The 21,539-nt window shown below is 41.7% G+C and overlaps 1 long non-coding RNA gene across 2 annotated transcripts in view; it reads left to right on the forward strand.

Annotated features, from left to right (window-relative positions):
- Positions 1-21,539, forward strand: part of LOC127059662 (uncharacterized) — a 176,580-nt gene that overhangs the window by 29,749 nt on the left and 125,292 nt on the right. For both annotated transcript variants that reach the window (XR_007777668.1, XR_007777669.1), the window contains exon 2: positions 16,162-16,336. This is a non-coding gene — a long non-coding RNA (uncharacterized LOC127059662). The remainder of the gene's footprint in view (positions 1-16,161; positions 16,337-21,539) is intronic.

The raw sequence follows: 21,539 nt of genomic DNA on the forward strand, positions 1-21,539 counted from the left end.
ATCTTCTGATGTCTGCTCCTTTTCCAAAGAAATGGTTTTGAACTTTGCATAATCTTGATGTCCTGTGTTAAACTCAGGATACATCAGTGGCACTCCTGCCCCTAATATAAGCTTGCTTCCTCTAGTTCTCAAAAGAGAAATATTAAATACATAATGACTCCTGTGCCACGTGTTGAGTCTAAGTAGGATATAGCAGTGATCTTAATGTCAAGAACTATCTTTTCCCAAACCAAGCAATAACAGGAGGGCAATGCATCTTAGCTGTAGGGTCACTGGCAGGTAGCAGTCGCTGACTGACTTGCTAACCAATAGGTAACCATTAATAATGATGTTTTTCCTTAAAACTGACAGCTCATTTAACTTTCTAAACAACTCTTGTTTTCTCCAGCCTGTGTTTTCATTCTTCCTGACCCAGTCTTCCTTTGCATGACAGTGAGGCCTAGCAGCCCAGTTTTTCTTGTGCTTTTTGAAAGGTGTGATAAGATTATTTTGTCTGGTTTTTTTTTTTAATATATATTTAGGTTTTCATTCTATTAGGAAATAAATGCTGTTTCTTTTGTACCTGAGCCAAACTGACTACAGCCTCTCCCAAACCAGGGATCCTGCAGGGATGGGAGGAATTTTGACCTACTCCTAAGGACATGGGGAATATGATCTGGAGTAACTTAGTAATTCTGGGGGTTTTGTAAGTAAGTACAAGCTGTCTAGGGTACAGGCTCTCTTCAGTGATTATCCCCACCTTTTCAGGTATGAAGCCAACTCTACACACCTCCCCTCTTCAAGCTGGGAGCTTGCTCATAAGCACCAAAGCCATCGCTGTGAGTTTTTCTCTATATGTAGTTTGTAGGGTTAGAGTGCTCTTGATGATAGGCTTGTCCTTGCTCTCCTACAGGAAAAACTTTTCCATGCTGCTGGAAACATGAAATCAAAATGAAGGCACACATTTGTGGACTTTTGCCCCAGCAACTGTTGTTTTGATGAACAGAGCTAAGGGCCTGTTGGATATGATTCAATGTTTTAAACTCAAAAAAATAATTCTATAGCTCTCTATTGTCAAGAGTTCCTGTTGGTTCTAAGAATGCAACTTAAAACAAGCAAAGCAAGCCATGATAGAGTTATCAGCAATTCAGAAGAGATCTCTTACTTTTGTAACATCAGAGATCTGCTGAGGGTAATTCACATTGCCTTAAGCACACTTTACATTCACATCATAAATAGTAGGATATCTCTGATGGCTTTCAGGTCTCTGACTCTGCTTTGCTTTTTCTTGGGTGTTAACCAGATGACACTTCTGTCCCTTCATTTATTCCAACAGCCTCTCTAATGCCAAAGCTCCTGGTGATGGAAACGTCGTCTAAGAAAGGAGGAAAAGACTAAAAGTAAAATTGGATCTGTTTACAGGATTGTGTTCCCTCCCATGTGATTATACCTTGCAAAAGGTAATGCTACATTTTCCTGCAGAATGTTGCGTAACAAAAGGCAATCAAAGAGAATTCTGTATGCTTCCTGAAAAAGGCAGCCAGATCCTCCATATTTAAAGGTAACTAGAAGTAAATAATTAACATTAAAAATTTGGAACTCAAAATACTACTTGGATCTATATATGCTGAGGTACAAGAACCCAAGTATGTAGGAAGGAAGATATTTTTCTGTGCACTGTTTTCCCAGTCACCCTGCATAAATCAGTAAAGAAAGGTGTCTCTGTTTCAGTTAGTTGCACATGTCAGAAGAAAATTAATATGCTTCCCTTAAAATGCAACATATATCTTCACTTTTTGAACCTTCCAATGAGTCCAGAAAAATAATTTCTATGTCTGGAACTCAAAGACAATTTTGCCTTTTATCTTGGTGGCATCAGGACCGAGCCTCAGCATTACATTTCCATGGCAGTCACTTATGCATTACATCAAAAAGAGAAATGGAAGTTTTCCAGCAAAAGAAATATTCATTCCTAAACGAGTCTTTTTTTGGCCTTGGCTCTGTGAACATGTACAACCATTTTTTGTGTGCACCCAAATTTTCAGGATAATAAGCCTGTAAAAGCTTTTTTTATCACATATGGCATAATGCTAAGGTAATAAACCAGTCAGTGCTGTGAACAGAATACACTAATTGAGATGAAAGCCTTAAATATTCCAGGCAGAATTCTATTTACAGAAATGTTCAAGGTTGAACAGCCTATGGGACACATTCTTTTTTTGTGGTCACTGAACAACTGCTGTCACTGACCTTTTTTTCTTTTCAAGGGCTAGACACAGGTACAGCAATTGTAGAGATCTAAAGTTATTCAGACTCAAATGAGCCCTGTGTAACCTATTTTCTTTTTTGACTGGATTTGCCAGTAACCTGCCCAAAGTATCTTTACAGCATTATAACAAAGGTATAAGCACGCTGTGCTGAGATGCACTATTTTGTGCCCATCTCTTTCCCTTTACTAGCATTCTTTTGTAAACAAACTCTACAATCTGATCCTGAAAATCTTCATCTCTCCTCCTGGAATTTGGATTTTCAGGCTGGAGGATTACCTTTATAAAAAACCTACAGGTAACATCAAGGAAGTCCTCCTTACTCAATCCATGTAGGAAATTATTTTTTTACTTCCCTTCTTTTTAAAAATTTATTAATTTATTTACATTTTTAACACAACTAGATTTTATTTTCTTAGACAACGGTGTCATTTAGCTTGTAGACCAGTTATGAGTGTTTAGAAAATGCTAAAGATAACCAAAATATCCCTTCTCCTTCTCCTTCTCCTTCTCCTTCTCCTTCTCCTTCTCCTTCTCCTTCTCCTTCTCCTTCTCCTTCTCCTTCTCCTTCTCCTCTCCTTCTCCTTCTCCTTCGTCCTTCTCCTTCTCCTTCTCCTGCTCCTTCTCCTTCTCCTTCTCCTTCTCCTTCTCCTTCTCCTTCTCCTTCTCCTTCTCCTTCTCCTTCTCCTTCTCCTTCTCCTTCCTCTTTCTCCTTCTCCTTCTCCCTCTCCCTCTCCCTCTCCCCTCTCCCTCTCCCTCTCCCTCTCCCTCTCCCTCTCCCTCTCCCTCTCCCTCTCCCTCTCCTCTCCCTCTCCCTCTCCCTCTCCTTCTCCTTCTCCTTCTCCTTCTCCTTCTCCTTCTCCTTCTCCTTCTCCTTCTCCTTCTCCTTCTCCTTCTCCTTCTCCTTCTCCTTCTCCTTCTCCTTCTCCTTCTCCTTCTCCTTCTCCTTCTCCTTCTCCTTCTTCTCCTTCTTTCTTCTCCTTCTTTCTTCTCCTTGCTCTTTCTCCTTCCTCTTTCTCCTTCTTCCACTAGAAGGAAATTCCTTTCTCCCCCACACTCCAGTTACACTGAGACCACTTGTTCCCTGAATCTCCAGCCCTTTAGTGCTGCATGTTCTTTTATGGCTCACTGGAACCCATTCATTGAGTGTGGCACTTCCATATCAAACCAACCTGTTGTCAATATCCTTTTAGAGGTGAATACTTTGGCAAAGAACTCTTCCTTTGGAATGTGATGCCTTTCCCCAGCAGTTTCTCTTCCATATCTGCAGCCACCCTTCCTGTCCTGTCCTGTCCTGCCCAGAGAGCACAGCCTTCACACCATTACAAGCTGCCTCTAACTTTAATTCCTGGGCACTCCTGCTCCTCTGGGGCCTGGAACAGCAGGTCCCTGCTAGACCTAAGGTGGAAGCAAGCGTGTCTTCTATCCACACAGCTCCCACCACTGTTCCCACAGGTGGAAAGGCAGCCTTGTATGGTTTTACCATCACCTCATTGCCTCAGAACGTGAAGTGGGTGGGGGTGAAAGTGGACACGGAGCAAAGTTCTTGCAGTGACTCCTTTCTGCACTGTGCTTCCCCTTTGGTGTCAACTTTCAAATGGAAAATATTTCACGTGTCACCTCATGGGAAAGATACTGCAGGGCTGCAGAACATTGCTCCTGAAAGCTGTCATGAAATAATTGTGTGTAATGAGGTTATAAAAATGGGGTTTGTATAAACTGCCCTCTTCTAGCAAACACTTGGCTTCCTATAATTGTGTGCGCTTTTGTTTGAACTTATCAAATATGTGATTGTTCTCCTTCTCCTCCAGGGAGATAAGGAATCCACCCTCCGGATATGCAGAATGATGTTGTTGTAATCACCCTTCAAAGGGAGATCCACAGTAAACAAATGTTGTTAGCCTGTTGCCTCTGCAGCTTCTTTCAGTGAGCAGTAGAACTTCCATAAAAAGGCTAGGATTGAGAGGGGAGGAGACATTTAGCTTAAGAACAAGTAGGCAATTTTCCTTTCTTCGGTCTCAGAAAGATCACAATTTAGAGGTCTGTGTAACATACTCAAAAATACTTGTAGATAATCTTTTTTTCAAAGCACAAAGTGCTTTGCCTCAGAATAGGTTGACACTCAGATGTTTATCAGTGTTGCTATGAACCACCTAAACTGGGATAGAAAGTTATGCCTTAAGGAAAAGCGCTTAGACCAGATAATGCTGTATTACAGCAACAGGGTTTCAGTGCACGAGGTACGTAAGAATTTTACTGCTGCAGTTACACCTGCCAGAATCACATGGCCTCACTGAATCTGATATACTGGCCAAGCTTTGAATGGCAGACTACAGTTTATAGCTGTGTGGTTTAGAAGTTTTTGGGTTTTTTGTGGGTTTTTTTGGGGTTTTGGTTTTCTGGGGGCTTTTTTCTGCAAAGATAAAATTCCTAAATGTGACGGGATCATCACTATAGATCCAAATTTCCAGCCCAGTTGGACAGCACTAGCCTGCAAATTTTCCCAGCCTGTCTGGTGTTTCCCCTTTGCCACAAGGAATCCATTTCTCAGTGGCACAGCTGCCTCTCTCCACCCTAAACTTTCTGCAGTGGGCACTTTTAACAAAGCCACCGGGTGTTAATGGAGGTGTGGTCACTTCCTGGGCACAGAAAGTGGAACAGGGCAGGGCTGGGCTAGTGCTTTGTGGTGCTGAGGGTTTGATTCCTTCAGGGTGCTCCTAGGCATGGTCAAGGATGATGTTCAGGCTCCCATGTTCCGAGGTCCTCTCACATGGCTACACCCAACTACTGTGGAAAAAGTAATCTTATTCATAATTTCCCCCCCAGATTTATTTGAGCTCTTTCTTATAAAAGTAGCTAAAAAAGTGTTTTATATTAAATAGGGGAGAGGCAAACACTCAGTGCTGTTGTCAGCTCTTGATCTCCGTTAGAAAAGTGTTTCTCTAATTGCTATTCATGGTGATGTATTCATGGATTGCCATTCTGGATGTGCCTAATCTTAGCATGTTCAAGCCACCCTTTTGCAGACTGATTGTATTGCACTTTAATGTTATTATTTGTGCTCTACTCTTAGTTGCAAATCTTACCTATGACCAAAACCTGTCAGCTAATACCAAAGGTCTCCTATTCTAAATGGCTGTCATTGCCCTCATACACAGATCAAACAAACACATTCGAAATCCCAAATCCAAGCTGATTTTTCTTGCCTTGAAAACAAAGGCTCACTTGTCAGAATTGTCTATTATCTCAGCATTTTTGCAGAATCTGCATGTCCCTCAACATAGTGCATCCTTTGTTTGATTTGCTTTCAGCTTTTCCATGTAGGTGATTTTCTTCTTTTCTGTCCTAAGAAAGGTAGTTTGATTTTTCACCACTTCTTTCCAGAAAATAAAATGCTCATCTTTAAAAAGGTTTCCTTGAATGATAATCTGTAGCGTATTAACTGTTAACTTGTTGGAAATTTTGCAATTTTTGGTAGATTGTTGGAGATCATCTGAACTCTGAAAGTCTGTAAAAATCTATAAAAATTCTGTTACTATTTTTATTCCCACTGGTACTTCTAGACACAGAATGCCTTCAAGTAGCTCCATTTTCCACTGATGTTTACTTGCATGAAGGACCACATGTGCAAATATCCATCCTCACAGAAATTCCCTAGCACATCTATAACTTCATCTGTAGCATTTAATATTTTCCTGAGAATCCCTTTCTTTTCTTGCTCTCACTTTCTTCAAATAGTTCATCTCCATATTTGCAAAATTAACTTACATAAGTGTTTTTATTCAGCATGGTGGTCACAGCTTCCTTGTATCAAAATTCTTCAATTTTCTTCATTAGAGCAAGAGGATTTTTTTCACAGCTTGAATTTCACATACCTTTTATGGTTAGGTTTGCAGTGCCTTGTTTGCCTGACTACTGGCTGATACTGCCAAAAAAAAAAAAAAAAAACCCCAAAAAAACCACTAAACACAAAACCTTGTGAGTACAGGTTGAATAAAATCCAAAGTATGTGGGAATAACCAGCTGGAGTGAAAATCAAATTGGCCAGTCCTTCCTAAGAAACAATCAGTAGAAAGAATACAAGTAAACTTTGCACAGGGATATGGTTCTGTTCCAGGAATTCAGCATGCAAATATTTCTATTGCTGTTTCATGCTAGTGCCCATTTTCTTCTGCTGTTCCCTAAAGGAGGGATGCCTGAGGAGCGATCCATGCTCAGAGAAGTTTTTGGATGTTTCCATGCATGTAAGAAAGGAGAAAATTACAGGTGCACACATCTTAGAAAAGCATGGCCAGGAATATTTGTCTGTGGCAGCTCAAAATTCCCAGTCTGGGTGCAGTACCTGGCTAGACCTCCTGTAGCCATATTAGCTCCTTTATCAGCTACACTCTGGGGTGCTCTGGGAGTTCTCCCATCTTCACAGTCAGTTAAGTGAAAAGATCAATTTTCCCTCTCAGAGATAGGGTTTAGTTCATATAAGAAATAACAAGGATGGACAGGACATTGTTAACATGCAGAAACCACAGTCACCTTAAGGACTCCCTGTTTCATTTACTGACCTGAGCCACAGGGATTCTTTCACTATTTCTTTTTATTCATACAAGTACAATCCTGAGCCATCCTGAGCTAGGAAAAATAACCTGTGGGGAAACAAAAAAAAATGCAAGTTAAAACTGTCTAAATTTTAGCTGATGAAAATGAGCTTCAGACCAGAAGGTGTGATTTATGTCAATTAAAAGTAACCCCTCAATATCAGAAGATATTCCCCTTGGGCCACTTAAGGATTAAAACAGGGGTAAAAACCATGCTAATGGTCCATGCCACGACATGGGGTTACGGCTCTTATTGTGGGAGAAATAATCAAACAATAATAATTTAGGAAGTTTCTCTGTTCTCCATCTCTTACTTGAAATTAGAAGAAACAAAGATTCTAGGACAATGATTTTTCTCCTTCCTTTCACAGAGGAACCTTGGAACTGCCTCTTGCCACTCAACTTTATTACTCTCTTGGACTTTAAATTGGTTTCTTGTGAGTGAACCAAAGATTGCACTGACCTAAATGTCACTTGAATTAATTAATGTATTCTTCTTCCAGTCTTTCTTTTTTCTCTTGGAGCCATTTCGACCTTAAATTACCTTGGATTTCAAGGCTGGAAGACAAGGTCACAGTCATGCAAAGAATTAAATGTATGGGATGCTCCAAGTTTGCTTTCAGTACTTTGAGAGAAATGAGTCTGAGCACAGATATCCCTGAGCTTGTGGAATAAAGTAACTCGGATGCAACTAATTGCTGTTATTATTCCATGAACCCTCTTGCTTGGTGATGGATCCTTCAGAAAAAGAGAAGGGGAGTGATGAGCCAAGAACAGCAAGTAAATCAGAGCTGGAAAACTCCTTGATCACTCCCTGCTTATGATTTTCATCTAATTTTCCTGGTGAACATTCCTTTCCCTTTGCAGGGACCACAAGCACCCCCACCCAGCCGTGTGGCTGCACAGAACACTTGGGCTGTCAGTGCTCCTGAGTGATCCATTGCACCAGCTCAGGACTGGGAGAACCATGGCTCTCCTGGCCTGGCTGGGAACTGCCAACAAGGAAAGCAAAGTAGTGGTGTCCTCTATCCAGAAATGTTCCTCAGGGAGAATAAGCACCATTATTAAAGCTTGCTTTCTCTGAGAATAACCAAGCTATTTCATTCTGCTGGTTATATACTCATGGCAATTTGCCTGGAAAATGAAGGCTAGAGGCACTATTCTAGCAGAAGCAGAGTGTTTCTAAAAAGTGGTCTCTGATATTTTGTGGGATCCCTCTAATCCTAGTAGTTTTCTATGTGCTCTCTGCTTTTTCAAAGTGCTTTGTTACTTCTTGCCTTGTTCTTCTGGCAGAGTGATGTGGAGGGTTTTAAACATGATGGAGAAATATTTGTCTGCCTATGAACTAGTTCTCAGTCACTCCTGGATATGCCAGTGACTGGAAAATTAGGGAAACTGGGAGCAGGAAAGGGTGTATAACATGGGATGGCCATGGTGGGTGTTGAATTAATGTAATCAATTGCTGTGGTACAGAAGATCAGAGAGCTCTGAACAGACAATGAACAATACTCATAAATACTGATAAATTAGAGAAAATAACAGCAGAAAGTAAGACCAGACTTCTCAAGAGTGGCCAACTCCACCAGAGCACAAAAAAAAATTTGATGTTTGGGATTTTAGCAGTAGCAAATAAAATCCTCTTGCATGATTTTTGTGAACAGAAGCAGCAAGGTGTGCTGCTTCTTTTCAGAAGGACAAAACAAAAAGGGGGGGGATTGGTTCCATTTGGTTTCTATATTTAATTTCTGGTTACTTTCTATTTCATAGTTGTTCAATATAATGTACAAAAGATAAAATGATCCCTAAATCTCTACTTTAAACGCAGTCACCCTCCTTAAATGTAATCATATAATGTCATGGTTTCTGCTCATTAAATTTCCAAATAGAAATGTGTGCATCTTCAGGAATGTAGAAATGTATTGTAATATTAAAGCAGGAACTGTTATTCCACAATTCTCTCATAGTTTATTTTTTTTTCTCTATTGTCCTTCCATAGATCAGAGGATAAATCCTTTTTTAAAAGAGATTTTTAACAGCTGCTAATAATTTCTTATGGCCATTATTAAAGTAGAACATTAAATGGAAAATTTGAAGTGAAGAGATGCCCACTTTTATCTTAATATTTTGCCTCTTAGGTACTGATAAAACCCAGGAGATTGTTTGGAAAATTACCAAAAATCAATTCAATAATTTGCATGTGATGAGAGAAAATAATTTGCATAACTGTTTTGCATGGAAAATGCTGCAGTGCTGATAATTCTGGGTGCATTAGGAAAATTGGCTGGGCCTGTGCTGGTTTTTAATTTGTTGTGTGCCTGAGATCAGGGTCAGAAGGAAGTTGGAGGAAATTGCTCCCTTTTACTTTAGAAGTTGGGTGGTTCCATCATCTACCAGCCTCAGCTCTAAAGGGAAGTCTCTTATGTAATGTGCTGCAAATCCCAAGCTTCATCTAAAAAAGCTGTGGCTCATCAAACTCATGAGCACAGCATGCAGGGAAATATGATGTTGAAATGCACATTACATCAGTGCTGCAGATACAGTACATTTGGTGGTGCTGCTGCTTCAAACTGCTGACTTGTGATTTCTTTTTTTTTTTTTTTTTTCTGGACCAACTGAGTCATCAAGTTCAGTGTGTTTGGAGTTGCTTTATTTCCACAGCAATTCTGCTTTCAAGTGGTTGCAGTGAAAATACATCACAACATTTCCTGGATTCCTTAGTGAAAGTCATTGTTTCTAATTTTAGTTTTTACTTTATGTACAGCTGCGACCCCTGGAAAAGGAAAAATCTTCTTTATTCATATCTGACAAGCACTTGAGCCTAAAAGTTAACAAACACCAGGACCACACAATATAAATATGAATATAAATATAATCTGCAGAAGCAATTACAGGGTCCTTTCCTGTCAGTTCTTCTTGGATGTAGGATTTTAAAGGGAGTCAACCTTCTGCAACCAAGCAACACCTGGTCTGGCTTTATCTTCTTTCAGACTCCATATGTGTTATCAAATGTTGCTTGAATCCAAAGAGGATAGCTTGCAGCTCCCTCTGTAACTCAAATCTGTTTGTAACATGAAGGATGAGGAGGGATGAGGACAGGGCATGGCCAAAGGAGTAGCAGGGTCAGGTGCTGATGGCAGAGTTCCCACCTGAACAGTGCCACTTGTGGGTTCAGTCTGCTCCTGTGTCCTTGACATGTCTCCAGGCTTTTGGAGCCTAATCCAACCTTTCCTCTGGGGCAGCAGGAGCTGGCGAAATGTAGAAGAATTGTGTATAACATCAAAAGGGGTACAGCTTCTGGAAGTCCCTGCTGGTGCAGGCACAGAGCGTGGCAGCTTCGTGGGAAGAAAAAGGATCACTCTGGACAAAAGATCACAGAAGGAAGTGGAGAAACAGCTCATTGTTTCAAGAGTAATGCAGTAGAGCAGGCAAGTCTGCCAATCTGCAGAGCTGAAACACCACTGATCACTGAAGCATTTTTAGGCAGTCTTGTTGGTCTTTTTGTAAAGCACGCATGCAAAGTAAATATGAAGAAAAAATGCTTGTTTTGCCAAAATGAGAAAGCACTAAAGTTTGGCAGACACCAATCAAGTATTTGAGAATATTCAGAAGTAATTGCAACCTCAGAAATCTCTAAGTTTAATAAGAGCAACACTAGATACCAACGTGAGGGGGAAAAGACTGTACATTCCCTTGGCAAAAGATGGGGACATATTTGTAAAGATGGTTTAAAAGCTTCTGGCATAGAGCAGAGCATGGGCTCAGAGCAAATATATTCCATACATCACTGGAGCCTAACTCACAGGCTGGCAAGTGTCCTGCAGACTTGGAGTTTTAAGTTTGGTTTTTTTTTTGCTTGGATATTACCTGTTTTCATACAGTTGTCTCCCTGCTTTTGAGCATTTCCTGGTTGGTGTGATCTCAGCCTGTCCTCTCTCTTCCTGTGGGCTACAAGCACACCCCAATTTTAAGTGTCTTGAAATTTTTAGGGCAAGCCACAGAGCTCTTCCTATTTAGTAAACAGGCTTAGAGACTGAGAGCCTGGTGAGTGAAGGATATTCAGAGAAAAGAAATAGCCTGCAGATTTTATTTCTTTGTATGAACTGAGTCTCAAGTCTCATCTATTTGAAATCTGTAATATTCAAGATGGAAAATGCTCAGCTTAACTAGGAAACAATTAGATAACACATGATGTTATATGTAATTAGTGGTGTTGATGTTCTGGCTGTTGTCTTCTGCCGAGCAGTGGCCCGGGGGTGCGACAGAGAAACAGAGGGTGAGAGGTACCTGGGGAAGAAAGGGTGGGGGCAGTTTGTGCACCCAAAATGGTTTTTGCATCCGTAATGGTTTCCTGCCCATGTTTGGGCCAAGCCACTTGTCCTTGCTGAAGGGAGAGAACAAAGTTCCCCAAGAAGGACAGCAAGGACTGGGGTGACTCGCCTCGCTCCAGTTCTCCCGGCTCCCAGAAGATTCAAGAAGGGACAACAGTGACGTTCACTCTTTCTCATCCTTTACCACCTTCTGTGTTTTCCCTGCCAAGTATCCGCTAAGGTTTGGGTCGGGTAGATGTGGGAAGAGAGCTCTGGACAGAATTCCTTTGGCGGGAGATAGATGGCGCCGTGGAATAACGCTCCAGCGCTTCACCTGAGTGCTCTGGGGCAAACCCACCGCTGGGCAATCGGCGTGCTGCGGGAGGATAAGGCCAGACCGACGGCAATATCCATGTCCTGGTGTCCTCCTGAGCGCCCAGCCTCTGCTGGACATCAGCAAGGAGGGGAAGCTGGAATTGTACTGCTGCTGATGGGGTCAGAATCCTTGGCTGGACACCGGGAGCTGCCATGGGCTCACTCCAGCGGTGGGCTCTAAAAAGGCGGGTGGCTGGGACAGCAGAAATCCTGCACTTGCATCACTTGCATTAGTACATCCAGGTGGAGAGAAGCACAGCTGCTGGTGTTACCAATCAAAGTAATATTTTTAAATTTTTTTTCTCTTCTTTTTAAATTTTTTAAATATATTATATATTAAATAAAGCAAAAGCAAGGAACCTACAACCCCTGCATAACTCCTCTTGCAACACTGATGTGTATTTCCAATTTTTCAGGCTATTTCTCTGGTGGTGTTAAAGGATGCTCCCCTGGAATCATCCAAACTTTCCACTGAACTACTTTTAAAAGAAAAGAAAAAAAAAAAAAAAGAAAGCACACAATAGAATAAACTGGAAAGCACATCTCTGTGCACAAATGTCAGCACACTGCCGGGTATGGGATTTGTATTCAGACAAAGTTTTGCTCTTTCTTTTTGTGAGGGAAAAAAAAGAGTCTTACTTAAAAACAAATGGCTTATAAAACAATGCAAAGAGAGTGGGGAAGATCACTTTATTGTGAAAAACTGAAAATTCAAAGAGCAGCACCATGTGAGAACTCAAAAAGCAGTCAGCAATGGGAGCAGACATGGGACAATTTGGAGGGTGATCAGTGGAGGCTGGAAAATGTTTAATGGGGGCCTGATACCCAGCTCAAGCAGACCCACTGAATTGGTCTGTGGCTCCTGTGAAGCAAACTGAGAGATAACCAGCTTCAGACTCTCCAGCCCTGGTCCCTCATCACTGTCACTGGCCCCAGCTGCTAGCAGAAGGATGGATGAAGAGCTGGCCTAGGAAATGGGTCATCCTTTGGCCTCTAGGAAGGTTAGAACACCATGAGGCTGTCACCAGTCTCAGCAGGGCTCACAGCTGTGGGGGATGCCCAGACCAGAGGGGTTGTGTGCCTTCCTCTCTGGGGTACCTGGTATCATCTGTGACTAGAAGTGTCACTGGTGGCAGACCCAGGTCCCACCATCCCTGGGGAGAGGATGCTCTGCCCTTTCAAATGGTCAGCACCAGGCAAATAGGGGCTCCCTTCCACCCTGTGCTGCCCTGACAGGAATAACTGCTTTCAACCTTCTAAAACAAAACAAACCAAACCAAAAATAAAACCACAAAAAACACCAAAAGACAAAAGAAGAAGCCCACAGGAAAAAAAAAAGTGAAACTTAGACAAAATACCTTGGGAAGACACTCCCAAGGTTTGTTCCAGAAAAGATTGGAGGTGCGTGCGTCTCCGAGTGTCCCCGTTGACCATGTGAGGGGACAGATATTCACCAACATTCTTAAAGCCTTACTTCTTCTTCCTATTCTTTTCCTGACATTTGCTGTTTTATGCTCCCTGGCAGCCAGCAGAACTCCACTGATGCTGACTTGCAGAGCCCACAGAGATACGAAGGAAATATTTTTCCTAGCAACAAGCGGCACACGAAAACACTGAGAGCCGCTTCCCCTGCTCGCATTTCCCTTTGGTTTTTTTGGTCATCTGGTGCTGAGATAAGAGCTGCATGGTGAAACCCGCAACTGGCTTGTGTTTTCTGAGGCACTCTGGAATGGAGGAATGCATGGAATTTGTCTGCAGAGCCATGGTGCTGAGTGGGAATGCTGCCCACCATGCCCAGCTGTGTCAATCCCTGGCTGGCTCATCCCTGGCTGGTCCTGAGGGACCCTCAGGTGTCTTCCCAGCCAGGAAAGAGGTGCATGGCATCACCCTAAGGTGGCATCTACATCCAGGCTATGTGGGGCAGGTCCTTTGCGAGCACTGATGCTGCCTGAGGCACCTATTCCCAGAGAATCCATCACAGGTGAGGCTCTTGGACATTGCTCTAATGAGAATGTAACCATTAATGAGGGATTTGGGAGCATGCCCTGCTGCCAGGGCACTGAGGATCCCTCTCAAGCAGATGTGGTACTTGAGTTCCTGAGCAATCAGGAGAAGCATGGGCACTATTCCCTCTCCTTTTATGTCTGTGGAAGCCTGGGGAGGAAGCCTCAACCCCCAGGTTGGAAGCACCAACCTAGGGATGGTGCTTCATCCCTAGGGAAGGATTTTCTGTTTATTCTCTGCTGGTGAGGCAGGGATAAGGTGTTAACATTATCTTACCAAAAATGTAGTTTTGTGGGATTTAATTATTAGCCATGTGAGTGCAATAATGGGTCCTAGTGTCTGCTTGTGAGTAACTCCCCCATCTTCCCTGTCCTTGCTTAGCAATCCTGAAATAGCACCCACAGCTGGGAGTGCAGAGGGGCTTTGTCAACACCAGCAAATCACTGTTCCTGCCTCTGCAAGGTCAGGTGCTGAAGAAAACGTGTCCAAGACTACAACTGCCACCAGTGAGGAGCATGGAGAGTCGGGAAGCAGTTGGAAATTACACAGATTTGTGGGCAAAGTTGAAAGCATTCTCAAGGCAGAGCCAGCCTCTGAATTTAGCGCCAGCCTCACACCTACAGGGTGACTATTTAGTGAGTAACTTCATCAGAGTTAGGATGGAGCCCAGGAGGTTCTTACTCATCACTTCATGGGTTACTGACAAGAACAACAGCTGCAGAACATGGTCCTGTGTCATCGATGTGTTTCCTGAATTTGTCCTCTAGTATTTTAGAAGAATTTACCCCCTGGAAAAGCTCAGTGGAGCAAACTGAAAAGCTTTGTCTGCAGTGGAACACTTACCTCTCTCATTGTTTGGAAATAGCTTGCATGAAGATAGGAGCAAGTTTGTGAAACTGGTTTCAAAGCAACATATGGGCAACAGAATACACACTTCAGGCAGACATACATGTTCCAAGATAAGAAACTGTCCTGCAGGCTGAAACTGGAGATCAAAATATTATATTTTGCCTGAATATGTATCTACATTACAGTATGATTCCTACAAACTCTGTTTAGCTCTTCCACAGTTCCTATGTGTGGACATGGAGCTGTTTTTTTTGCAGTGAAACTGCAAATACGGCCCAATGATGATGATCTTACATTCTTTGAAAGAATACTGAATAGTGAAGGATAAAGTTTTAAAAATAACCTTTCAGGGTTTGTTTAACTGCTCTTGAACTCTTAAGGGGTTTCAGATTTGCCAGTTGCTCATTACAATTTATCCGGGAATTGTATTGCAGCGAACATCCCAACGTGTAGGGACCAGATAGAAGACCTAAAGGCTCTATTGTGTGAGGAAGGACAAATCTTCTGGTTTATCCTTCACTTTGGAGAGGAAAACAATGTGAGGAAATGGTGTGTTGATCAGTATGTTGCACACATCGTGCTCTATAGAATGAGAAACACAGGGCAGTTGCCCTCTATCCATTCCAAAAATGTTCTGTGGGCAGGTTGGTAAGGTACATACCCTGTTCCATACAGTGCTTAATGGCTTTTTGTTATTAATGTTCTGAACTGTAGCTGAAAGATTATAAATATTAATCTGTTTATTTCGCGACAGAAGTGGAAACATCCCCTCCTTGCAGCTAATAATAGGATCAGCAAATTGTTAAACAATTAAATTGAAAAACATAAATAATAGGTGCCTTATGCATGGTAAATGAAACCTCAATAAGCTTTCTGTTTTATTGTTTAACTGTATGTGTGAGTCATAAGGAAAGTGTTAATGTCCAGGATCGGATATGAATCACGTATTTGTGAACAATCTTGCAAGGGCACCGAAACCCCAAACACATTTATTCCTCGTTGTTAAATCAGCTCTGCACTTGGAAACTGAAAGTGTAGTCAAAGTGACAGTTTATTTATTAACCAGTGGGTGCTGTGCATCTTATTTACACTGATTGATAATGAGGGGTGAAAAACAAGGGAAGAAGCCGGTGGTGCACGGGGCTCTGTGTCCCAGGGGTACAAATCACAAAAGGAACCTGAGCAGCACCAGCACCAGCCACTGAATGCTGAAAGTGTTCTGTGACTTTAAAAGGCAATCCCCATATTCATGAACTGAATCCAAATGGCACCTTATTGGTGAGGAGAGATGCCCCATTCCCTTAGAAGCTGACTTACAGCATGTATTGTTTTGACTGCTTTAGCATCAAAAAGGGTGAGAGAATTCACTTCAAGGGGAACACACAAAACCAGTGGAGTGCACGGGAATAACTTGGGTGTTAATTATATAATGTATTGATTTGCATCCCAGATAGATAATTGCCATCACTGAACTACAAGCTCTTTGTGCTGGCTGGTTTTGGGCTTGCTGAGGGGACCAGGTTCTCTGCAGGAAGTAATCTCACCTGGTAATTATTTCCAATCACTAGTAGTAAGTGTGTTTCCAATTACCTCTTCCCTGGAAAGGAAGTCTGAGTTGCCTGTTCTGGAGGAGGTTTGGGGGCAACTGCCAGAACTCATGCCCAGAGTTTTAGGCTATAGAAATTTTTAGAATTTTAGCTGTTTAGGGGAAATACAGGTCAGCCTCTGAAGCTACCTGACCTTGAAAAACATCACTTTTTCTTGTCTGTTTTCTCTGCTGTGAAATAGATCCTGAAAAGCATTTGGCTAAGTTGCCATAGGGATTGTCCACTGCACATCCCATCCTCTACTGAGCAAGTTGCTGTTGGATTTTAGCTGTGCTGGGAGTGCATGACTGATGCCATTACGGTTCATAGCATGGAGCTGCTTTGGAACATGACTGAATTGCTGTGGATTTGCAAAGGTACGTGTTCTCCTGCCTAGCTCGTTGTTGGCTTTCTTGTAATTTGAAAATATACTTAAGTTTTAGCAATAACTGAAGTTTTTGTACTTTTGTCTACCTAAGGTTAGTTTAACACTGCCATTCTAATCTTACGAGACCACAAAAATCTGGCTATCAATGATAATGTTAAAAAGAAGTGAGAAGCAGAGCTAATACCTTGGCAAGGCTTTGACTGAGCCTGTATTTGGATGGGGAATTCCTGTACTGTACTCCTAGCACCAAACCTCACCTGCAGGTTAGAAATGACACATATTTGCTAAACGTGTTCATACACAAACCTCCCTGCTGGAGAGTCTGAACAACTGGTTTTGCTACACATGGAGACATGGCTTGTGCTCTCAGGTGACAGGATGCCTGGAGTCCCAGCTGGCACACTCCTGGCCTTTTTGGGAGGTACTGCAGCCACCTCCAGGTTGCCCCATGGCATGGCTTTGAAATGGTGTGGTTGCAAATATGTGTGTGGGGGGTGACTTTAAAGAAAGTAACCATTGGTGTTTTACTCAAAGGAGATCTAACTAAAGTGAGCTTTGGGGATCCACAGTGTAAAATCTACAGTGATTTTACAGGTGAACTTCATTTCCCAGCAACTTCCTAGTCTATGCACATCCTCAAATTAAATTTTTTCTTCTTCACTTGTTAGTATTCACAAGTTTAAAACTAGGAAGATGCAACAAGGTTGCAATAACAAAACCAAATAGATAAATAATTAGTTCACTTTGCTGTTTTGGTCAGTATTCAAGCTCTGATTAAGTAGATGTGGGGTTTTTTTTTTGTGGTGTCAGACCTAAAAATCACTGAGACCTTTTGCTGTTGCAGAAACATGAATTGACAAAGATTAGGGATGCTTCCTCCTTCAGCCTGTGTTTTCTTTCTGTCTCAAAGTGGGATGCCCCACCTGCTCTGTTCAAGTAGAAGTAGGGAATGTCTGCCTTTAATAGATAACCCTTTTCACATCATCAAATTTGGCTTATTTTTAAATTTTGTTACACTCCGTAGGTCTCATCTGCTTTGAGCAACTTCACTGGGAGCACAAAGGCAACTGTACAAAGCAATGGCAAGGACTTTATGGCAAAGTCCTTTCTGGGTGCTGAAATAAAAATACTGGATTGCACTAGAATTTAACCATCTTATTGCAGACACATGGATTGGTCTGTCTTCCTGTTCTGACCGCTTTATGTTGTTGCTTGGTGTGAGATGGTGTCTCTAGATTACATCCTTTGGGGATGTATTTATGTCTCCAACTAGGATCACACAGGCATGTGCTGTAGCTCACATCAGGAAGATGAAGCTCAAAGAGCACTTGCACTGCAGCCCAGTGGGAGCTGATACCTCTTTCTCTCTCACTTTTGTATTTGTCACTGTCTGGAGTGAGAATAAAAATAAAGAAACCTCCCTGCAGTGCGGAGCAGTTTGACTTTTGTTTTTATGCCTATCCTTGTTGTCGAAGTATTCCCAAAAAAAAGGATGAAGCCGATGCCTGCTGGTGTTGTAGTTTTGATGGACTTTAAAGATACCTTACAACCTTTCCTGTTACCTCTGTGTGCAGTCCATATCTGTAATTTTGCTGCAGCCTGATGATTTTCAGCAGTGGGTCAGATTTGTTGAATTTTTTTTCTTAGAAGCTAAAGTGCATCTCCATCCCTTGTCTACAAGAAGTCTCCCTGGCTTCTGCCTGCCCTTAGCAGGGTCAGCTCACAGAGCCTTCTCAAGGCTGAAAATTTAGGCTTTGCTGCCATGCATTGTCTGTGGGTTAAATAATGACTGTGCTGAGCTGATTACCAGAGCACGTTCAGTTTCCTTATTGCTGATGAGAGGGCTGCAAGATGTGTCCAAATCCCAATAGTAGAAATCTACTCACTGCAGAACTAGGCAAGATTTTTCAGAACTCATGTAGTACAATTGTATAAATATGAGGTATGAAAGGGAATAAACCTAATTTTATGAGCTGTTTCTGTGCTATTGCAGTGTTGGGTTTTGGGGTTTTTTTTAATTTTAAAAGCCACAGTCTGTGCTGGTACAGGGTCAAAAATTGTTCCTTAACATTTTATAGATTGGAGGTGCAAGAAGTATCTCTATAGCATGGTAGTTACACATCTGACAGTCTCCAGATCCTCACAACCAATATTCTGCAGAAACCCAGAGCAGCTGCCAGGCTCTCAGTGGTGGGACTGTGAGTGGAGTGAACTAAAAATGGTCCCATCTGAGCTGCACTTTTAAGATGCTTGTGTTTAGTGGTGCTTAGCTGCTTGTAGGAATTGTGGAGCACCTGACTTTATCAGACCCTCTGCTGTTGAGAGAACAGAGTATGACCTGAGGGGTTTTTTTAATTCCTCTACCTATTGGAAGATCCCACGTGAGAAATTCCCAAGTCCCAAAGGAGTGTTGAACACTTGTGCTTCCCTGTGGTTACCCAGGAAGAGGAGGAAGGGTTGTCATGTCTAGAATGCTCTTAAAGGTGTTTCAGCCAGTTTATAAACATCTTCACCTCAAGGGAGGCTTAGATTAGAAGTGTGTGGGGTTTTATCCCGAAATACAAACATTACTGTTAAATGCAATTATTGGTGGATATTTAATATCCAATTAATTTAATATTAACTATAATACTTAATGTTCAATTAAAAAACCCAACAACCTAGCTGAACTACCTTAAGTGTGAGTTAAAAAAAAGGGAGGACAGAATTAGATATAAATTGGCAGCAATGGAAAGATACTTAGCTGAGTTTAAGCTTTTGTACACTGCTCTCTCTATATAATGAGGAAAAACTGCACATCAGAAGCATTTATTGCTAGATGAAGCTAAAAGCTGTACAAAGTGTGCTGATTACAAAGTCCATTTAACTTCATAAGTACTGGCACTGGCTTTTAGGTATGAAAATAAGTATATTTTATTCTGATAGTAAGATTTTATGGCTCACATTCATTTGCTCGAAAATATTTATCCTAGAAAAAAGAATATCATAACTACTCATATATAGCTAAATTATTGCTGTGTGCTCTTATGGCAGCTTCAGGAGCTGGGTTTTGTGTGCCAAGGGTTTTTTCAGAATGTGATTCATTCTGCAGGAAGAGATGTGCAGTAAGAGGAAACAATGCACCCACCAAAAGTTACTGCTCTCTCTAACACACACACACACACACACACACACACACAAAAAAAAAAAAAAAAAGGGAGGGGGGGACAAACACAGACCAGAAGGGAGATTTTGTACGGCTCCTTTCTTCCATGAGGGATCTTTCCCAATAACAGAAGTGTTCCAGTTAACCTCTAAGCAGTGACAACATTGAGAAATATGATTAGGATAATAAGTGGGTTGTATTTTTTATTTTCCTCTCCTCTGTTTTTCTAACAACAAGAAAAAAATCCCAAGTAGGCATTCAACCCAAATATTTCAGGCACTGAGATTAGCAGACTTGGGTTTACATTCCCATGATTCCCTGTGGTTGATACCTTTCACTGGACTATTGATAATCACTGGGCTTTGTTTGCTTCTTCCCTTTTAGCAGCTTTGTGGGTTGAGTGGCTGTTTGTACAGTATTACTAACAAATATGCCACTAGTATGCCACTGTGAACAATTATTTCCTGTTTATTATCAGTCCTTTACAGCCTGCCTGTCACTTTTTGGGCAGGTGACTGTACTGTGCTGAGCTGCCAAGAAAGGAACTGACACTAAGAAAAAGCTTGGGGAGATTCATAGCTTAGAATAGTTTATAGGGGCAGATGTAAGAGATAAAGGAATAGTGTAATATTTATTGGTTTAGAAGATTCTAGTGAGGGCCATAAAATCCGAGCCAGAGCACAAGAACAGAAAGTAAGAGGTGTTATTTTTGGAGATTTTTTTGGTTTGTTGCTTTTCTTTAAGCTTGCTGCCCCTTACATTGTAACACTTTGAAGTATACTTGCCTGCTTTCTGCTTTTGTTGCCTTCAGATTAACCCAGCCATAACATTCTTTCTTTAACAGCTAAAAACACAAGCAAGCTGCTGATTACTCAGAGTAGGAAGTTAAAAACACAGCCAAACAAACCCACACAATTATTGTGAGATCAATTTAGAATGCATTTTGAGCCAACCTCTTCTCAAACAATGAAACATCTCTGGTTAAGGTTTATGATAAATTAAGGGATTCAGAGACATTACAGGGTAGGAAATTGAATTCCACATTGGAGCACTGGAAGTGTCTGACAGCTGTTTTCATTAGAGCTGTGAAAATCTGGTGTGCCCACAAAAAAAACCTCAGGTAGCCTAGTTTAGGACAGCCTTTCTGCCTTTGACTGAAACTGTGGCTTGCATGAAGGCCTTACAATGAGGCATTTGGTCCCTGAATGGGTGTTCCATTTGTGTGTCCCAAAATTGGAAGGGATTCCTAACAAATACCCTGGGTTTGGCTCATTTATGTTGGAAAGGGCCCCTTAGATGGTTTGTTGCCTTTGAGTCCTGCCTGGTTGCACTGGGAAATATTTACAAGCCACACTTCCTTACATTTGGAAGTACAAAGGCAAGACTCCTACTCTGCAAATAGTTTGTGTCCAGTCCTTCCTCCCCCAGGCTGTGTGGGTGTTATTTGTCATGCCTCTAGAAGCTCTTAAGCACCAGGGGCACCTGTTTATCTGAAAGGCACGAAGCAGATGCCTCTGGTTTTTGTACCTGTTCCATTCAGGTTATTTCCTCATTGCACCAGGACTGTGCTGGCTCAGACCTACCATTGTCTTAAACAGAACATGTAATAATCCACTTAAAACATGACACATTTATCACTTGCCTCGGATCAAAGGTGCATGGCTTCAAAGGCTCTGATGAAACTGTGGGGATGTAGGACACTAGCTTTATCTGTATGTTTTACACTCTGATGGTTGGGTGGTTTCATTTGGATATTTTTTTTTTAAATTCATTGAGTTCAATATTGCAAGACTCTTCCGAGATGTTTCCTGTCCTTGCTGTCAAAGTGCTCAAATAAATCCAGGGTTTACCATAAGATTATTTCCTTTTTCCTACCTAGAAAAAGTGTTTAAGCTGCTCTGCTTAGCTGTGTCATGGTATTCCTATTCTTCCTTTGCTGTCCCTGTGTTCCATGTCCCTTTTTTGCTGTCCAATATCCACAGCTTCCTTTCTCTGGCATTGCTAGGGCTGTTACTACACTCACTAGATGTAAACCCTTTTTGAAGGT

This window comes from Serinus canaria, chromosome 5 (assembly GCF_022539315.1).
Source record: "Serinus canaria isolate serCan28SL12 chromosome 5, serCan2020, whole genome shotgun sequence".
In the NCBI taxonomy this organism is placed as follows: Eukaryota; Metazoa; Chordata; class Aves; order Passeriformes; family Fringillidae; genus Serinus; species Serinus canaria.